Raw genomic sequence first — 7,689 nt, 5'->3', positions numbered from 1 at the left:
CTATGCGTTAGCCAATTTTGATATAGGTATTTAATAAAAAATAAAATAATAATAAATAAATATTTACAACATACCCAACACACGGTCATCTGTTCCTAAAGTAAGCATCTTAATGCTTGTATTAGTTAACAACCGACAGGTATAGCTACTTTTTTTTGATAAATATACATATAAATAATACATATATAAATAAATATACATATTACACCCAGACTCGGGGTGGGAATCGAACCCACAACCCTCGAAGCAGAAAGCAGGATACAAACTGTGCCAACGGGCTAGTCATAGTATTTGAGATTAACATACAAAAATAAAAGGTAGTACAGTAGTAGTCGATGACAAAGTAATTTTTATCAGGATTTTTTTTAATAAACTAAATATATATCGGAGACAGTCATTAATTTAGAAACGAATAAAGGAAGTTTGGCGCGACGTTCGGAGGCTGGCGACACTGTCGGAAGGCTGGCAACACTGTTGGTACCGCGCTAAGCGAATAATATCACAAGACGTAGACACGTCGCACCAAAGAGTATAATAATATATAGGGAAACGTCGCACGATTGACAAGAAATTTGTGGAAATCATTAAAACGAAAATTCTGGCATTTAGAATGTAAACTACATTGTTAGTGTTACAACTTGTTTAGTTTTTCCACTATTCGCTCACATGATGTCCGTCGATAGCTGTCCTCAACATATGTAACAGATAAACAAAAATCTCCTTTTTTGCTGTCGGTTGAAATATGACACACGCGAGGAAAACTTATAAAACTCATACAAAGTATTTGAAACTCGTCAGTTCTCTTCTCGTGTCATATAAAAATGTCATTATTTCAAGAAGGGATTTAGAATAGTTTCAATGCGAGGTGCGAGTGTCGGCGGACTTCCGGGTGCGGTTGTGGCGTCACGTCCGCTGAGGTTCTTTTTGTTTTACCAGCCATTTATGCTCGGAGTTTCGACTTTTCTTAAAGATTTTTTTTTTGTGAAACTTTGACATCTTTATAGTTTTTAAGGAATTTTAAAGGAAGAGTATATTTTCGTAATTTTTAGTAGTAAGTTTATTATAATAATAAATTTGTTTATAATAAATTTATATATATATATTATATTATAATAATAAGTTGTTATTTTTTGTTGGTTTTTTCAAAGTTACTCGTGAACGTTTGGTACATTTGCGAAAGTATACATATCTACATATTTATTTTGGAAAAAATATTTAAAAAGATATGCTTATTAATAGAGATCTCATATATATAATATATTATCGTCTGTTTAAAAAAAAATGGAAAAAAAAAATTGATTGAAGTAGGTTTAAAAACGCTTTGAACCATCATTCACAAGAATCATCATTCATCATTATACAAAGAAAATTTATATTTCTTTTAATTAATCAATTAAAGCTTAAAGTGAAGTGTCGACTGATTCGAAATATTGAATATTCGAAACTCCACAGATACTCTTTAAAAATATCATTATTTATAAACCTACGAATACACCTTAGTGTTACTTTTTGGTTCACCCAAATCTGGGTGAAGTCAAACCCAACAGTTTTTTCTGACTAGCCCATTGGCGCAGTTTATAGCGGCCCTGCTTTCTATTCCTCGGGTTAAGGGTTCGATTTCTGCCTAATTATTTGTGTATTATTTTTATTTATACTTTCACTCGTATTATTTCTATGTATATTTCTCAAAAGAAGTATTTACCTATAACAGTCAGTCAGCTGTTACCTGTAATACAAGCATTTAGTTGCTTACCATAAGAACAGACGACCTTGTTATTGGAGATTATTTATATTATTTATTTACAAAGTCCTAGAACACAACCTCTTACAACATAAATCGGTAAAATAATAAATACCCCATCCTCAGAGAAAATGTAATAAAATACCAGGCTGACATAAGCGTAGTAGAAATTCAGACGATATTACGTAAACGGTGACGTGTCCTAGGATCGATTCTCATATATTGAGAGTGTTATTTATTGCCATGGAATGAAGGTTACAACGTAAGGGTATACCCGTCAAGTTCAAGGTTCATTGTTAACAGGCGCAGTATATCTAAGTGAAGAATTAACCCCCTTGATAGATCGTCTTGATACTGTATACTGCACAGATACAAGCGAGATGTATTTATGAAACTACGTATACTAAATACCATTTCTATGCTGATAAAGAAAAAAGTGTATGTGTCAGCTCTGACGAGCAACTGGAGTTTGCTCCAGCAGATCGACTGTCTAAATAAGCACAAAAAGAGTCTAAGAAAAAAGATTAATATCATATCAAATGGTAAATAAACGAATCAAAGAACGCCATCTATCGTAACCTTTGGGTTCCGATGGCGTTATTAGAAAACATCATGGAGTTCCGATAGATGGCGTTACGGTAAACGTAACGAGGTCATTCGTTCCGTAGATTTTACTCCTCATATTGTTTTTTATACCGGGGGCCGGGGTTTTGGCGTAAATGTTTAAGTAATGGTTGTTGTGGCCATATACCTACATTTAAATGCCTAAACATTTTTGAATATCATATCAAAAATTGACCGTTGCAGCGGGGATCGAACCTGCGTCTCAGACTGACCGTGACGGCGCTCTAGCCAATTAAGCTATAGAACGATGTACCCGTTAGATCGAAGTTTTTGATATGATGATTAAAATGTTTACAATTCCTAATGTGTGGGTAACACAAAAATAAAATCGTACATATTTAAATGCCTGTCATGTTTTAGGCATTTATATTTGTGTATTGTGTTTGTTTCCAGACCCCCGACACAAGAGAAAACCCTAATGTATTGTCATTTTTATTTATTATTTGTTTAAAACAATCCATTATCTATAAATGGCATTGAGCATAAAAATGGTAGTTATGAATATATTATATACATATTTCCTATTTAAATATCACTTAGTGTAATTAAAGGACAATTGACTCTATTGTAACGCTTTTAACCTACCGTCTAAAATGTAAGGATCTTCCTTATAACCGAGGTACAGTAAAATTCTTTTGAAACATTAAATTGCTTTCTTTCTTTGAAGGAAACGAATTTAAAATAGTTAAAAAACTCCCGAAAGAGACAATCTCAACTTTAATTCAATTTAAAATTAAACTCAGACTTACGCTCTAATAAAATATAATCTAATTTAGGTACAATATCTTTAATTAGACAAAATTCTGATTGCAAATTGTTCAACTTATTATTTTTAAATGTATTATTATGGTGTCAACGTGTACTTTTATTAACGATTTAGAGGAGGCATTTATTTTTTGTAAAGAGTAAAAACACAGGCGTCATTACTACCAACATAAATTATTTTTTTTATTTTATTATTATATTCCTTATTTTGGCGTACAATAAAGAGTTATATTGTTATTATTATTATATGTATGACATGAGTTTGAAGAAAAAAAAGCATTTTAAACGTTCCATATCTATATATATAAATTTCGTGTCACGATATATGTTAGCGATAAACTCCGAAACTGAACCAATTTTTATAAAATTTTTGTAAGCATCTGTAATTTGGTCCAACTTGGGAGGTAGTGTAGTTTTTATCTCAATTAGACCCGGTAGGTGGAGCTGCTATCGGTATGTAAGCAATCAAATTTGGTAGCTGTTTTTCAAATAGGACAACGTTTGCCGGGTCTGCTAGAGTAAAATAAAATGCTACATAGATTACTTTATAAAGATCACGACATATCTATGAAATGATCAATAAAAAAAAATTAAAATATCTTTAACAGTAACACCGTTGCCTACTTGCTCATTCGTCACAATGAATATGTTTGCTTCTACAATTCATAGTGCTAATTTAAGGATATTTATTGCACATCAAATTTAATAATCAAGTACAGATTAAAAATGTTCACAAGAGTATAGTTCAAGGAGGCCTCATTGCTGAAGCAGCGATTCTATTCCTAGTTCCAGCTAAGTAGAAAACTCAATATCAATATTGTGAATTAAAAAAAAACTTCTAAAATGAAAAACATGTTAATTTACCCACCCACATAAAATTCTGGTCCCAGTGTTATTCAGGATTGAAATTTCATCACAATATCACTATACCTGAGATTAACTGAGGTAGGGCACAGCAGGAATTTCCTGCTCAAAATATGGAGCAGCCCGACTGGGGTAGTACCTCGACCTTACAGAAGATCACAGCAAAATAATACTGTTTTCAAGCAGTATTGTGTTCCTGTTGGTGAATAAGGTGACCAGAGCTCCTGGGGGGATTGGGGATTGGGTCGGTAATGCGCTTGCGATGCTTCTGGTGTTGCAGGCGTCTATAAGCTACTGTAATCGCTTACCATCAGGTGAGCCGTACGCTTGTTTACCGACCTAGTGACATAAAAAAAAAGCTGACATCGTTATTTAATAAGTTTTCTATTGTTGATTAAAAGAATGAAGATGATTTATTTTTTTATATTAATAAATATTTTAACGGGTTTAATATACACACACAATCGTTTGTTTCTAAGGTACCAAACTTAATGCCTATAGTGTAGGCAAAAGCCGACTGACACAGATTTCGATACAGAATTTTATTGTATTACATTGTTAGCATAATAAACAGAACAGACAAAACCACGGCTAACAGCTAGTTACTAAACATGATTCAACAAAAAATAGATAAAAAATGCTCACCACGCGGATAGAGAGTGAGTATTTCAATTTAAAAGTAAGACCGTTCTCACCGGTCCCGGAAACTTAACATGCCGTGTCGTCTCTAATTAAAAAACTTGCTGGTCCTAAACTAATTACCTGACTCGTCCCAGGATGTATATTTAGAAAATGTAACGTATTTTTTAATTTGATTTAGTTTTATAACAGTATTTTTTAGTTCATGTTTCGTGGGATTTATAATAAGATTTGTGAATAGATTATTTATGTCTTTCGTTATGTTATCTGTGACACTAGTAAAGTGTAAGTGACATCCTACAGCTGGGCATCTATGCCTCTTTCTTCGGGTAGCAAAAGGATAGCGTCAATATATTATGATAAATAATTTGATTGGTATAAACTTTGAAATTAATTATAAATAGCTGTGTTTATTATAATTGTTTTCTCGAAGTAACTTTTTCGTTTTCTACTACTCAACTTAAATAAAAATATTAATATTTGACAAATAATATTCTGTATCATTTCATAATATTATTAAAAATCACAAACTGAGGCATCCTTTGAAAAAAAGCTTCGTATACACTTTTCTTACTACGTTTAAATAAATAACACATATAAAAATATGTTTTAGAACATTTAAAGGATAATGATAAAAAAAATTAATACAAAAAATGCATTTCTCAAAATACACAAAACTGGATATGTGTACATCTATACTCATATTATAAAGAGGTAAAGTTTATAACTTTGTTTATATGTAGGGGATAATCTTCGCAAATACTGATCCGATCATGAAAATTCTTTCACTAACAGAAAGCTACACTATTCAGGAGTGACATAGGCTATATTTTATTGTAATTGAACAAAAAATTCAGTAACTAAGAAAAAGATTAAAATATAATATCAAAATGGTAAATAAACTAGCGCCATCTATCGCCACTTAGAAAACAATTTATTAGTCTTTCGACGTTGTTAATTTAGTCTTATTTTAGTCTATCGACGACGTTTTCTCGATTTTTGATAGATGGCGTTGGAGCAACATATTATTTATTTAAGCGCTATAAAATTTGTTCTTTAAAGTATGTTATTTGGTTAATATAATAATAATTAACGCCCAACGAAATGGGCACGGGTCGGCTAGTAACATATATGGGGGGTTCGACTCCGAACTGCGTTCCTTAAATTGAGAGTTCTGCACGTATAATAGATAAGGTTCCACGTGAAAAAATATCTTAGCTTTTTTTTAATTTTACTTTGTCTCAATATAACAGCTACTCTGGTACTGGTACTTCTCCATAACCGTCCAATGGGCGCGACTTTATTTTACAATGAATAACATTCTTCGAGGAAAAGAATTCCTTCCAATACGCAGTTCTTTAGTTATAATCGTCAGTTAGTAATCATTATAAAGGCGTTTTTACGTGCTCACGAAAGGTATCATGCAAACGTTTTTATCAAAGCAGTTGGTTTATTTAAACGAAGTCAAATTTAAAAATTGGTTATGAATATTATTTTACGTGAAATATGTTTTATTACACCTATTACAGATCCCACCATTTGAAGGAACGCAGCTAGGCAACCCAACATCCTGTATAATACAATATTGTAAACGTTCAAGATAATTTAATTACGCAATAAGTAAAGTTTCAGAAATTTGAAATGTTTAAAGAATCAGAACAATTGTTCATCTTGTCACTTATCAAAGGTGCCTTCGTGAAGAGAGATTAAAAAAGTTTCGTCTCGAACCGAAACGTCTGAATGGCTTTTGTGTAAAATTCAATGTAATAATTATATTAAATTAAGGGTTTTGCTTATTAAATATTTTTGTTGGTAATATTTTTCCGTGAAACCGTAAGAATTAAATAAAAATATATCAGTCAATATGTTAACAGATTTAATTCAACTTTATGGTTTAACAGTCGGTAACGACTTTAAAAAAGGACGAGGTTCTTATGTGTTTTTGAATTAAAACTTTTTTACGTACGCTTGACTAGGGGAGTAAGCTGCTGAATGCTTGACGGCAGCGTTACGAAAAGTGTAAATGGGCGAGGCGAATGGACGATGAGAGGGAGATATAAGTTAGTGAAGACAGAAAGAGAGAATGTTACATTTCTTAAGTTTTACTTCAGTCGTGTGGTTCTAAAGCACACTCGTTTTTCACGAGTGTTATCTCAGAAATTTTTACTGGGTAAACCGATTTACATAATTATTTTTTAAATCGAAAGCTGGTGCTTATCATGTGCTCCAACTTAAATTTAATAGAGATCTGATAAGTACTTTTGGAGATAACTCCAATAATTAACTTGACTATTTTTAATCTACATACGAAATGTTATTTGGTCGTCGTGTTATATGGTCGATGTAATTGAAGTCAGTTTTTTTTTTCATTTACAAGCAATAACAATGGTGACAAAAAAATACAGATTTGTCAGACACGCCTATTTGCATAACGTTCTGGCATATAATAAACAAAAATTTGTGGACTCGGATGGCCAAATGGATATGGGTTTGTGCTTTGATAGAACTTTATATACTTATATGTATTTATTTTTGTTTGATTCTTTATGGTTTATAATAGGGAATTATTACTTTTATAAATAATTTTTTTTTTCATAACAGATTGCGCATTAAAATTTAGGGAATACAGTTCTTTTTAGAATTATAATCTTTTTGATTTTAAAGTGCTTCAAGAATAGGTAAAATGTTTAAGGTCGAATATAAAAAGTTGTTCTAAGTATAATAAGTCTGAGCGCTCAAAATTTATACATAAATTGTAGCTACCTTGAAGCGCTAACTTCGCTTGAAAACACACACCTTAACAACGAAAGGATATATTCTTTAACTTTTCAGCGCCAATTAAAAACTTTACGTAAGACCGAATGAATTAATCTTACAATTGAACAAAATAGTTAAATTAACTCATTCAAATCAACTCGTTAGAAGTGAACGTTTTACGAGAGTCTAATTGAGTTTGAAAGACTATACTTGACTTTCATTACCATTAGTAACGGGTGTATTTCTGCGACTTGTGCTTACGGGTATGTCAGGTCGTTAACTCCTTGCAACGCTGACGT

This window comes from Melitaea cinxia, chromosome 23 (assembly GCF_905220565.1).
Source record: "Melitaea cinxia chromosome 23, ilMelCinx1.1, whole genome shotgun sequence".
Taxonomy (NCBI): domain Eukaryota; kingdom Metazoa; phylum Arthropoda; class Insecta; order Lepidoptera; family Nymphalidae; genus Melitaea; species Melitaea cinxia.
This window is presented reverse-complemented; position numbering follows the sequence as displayed.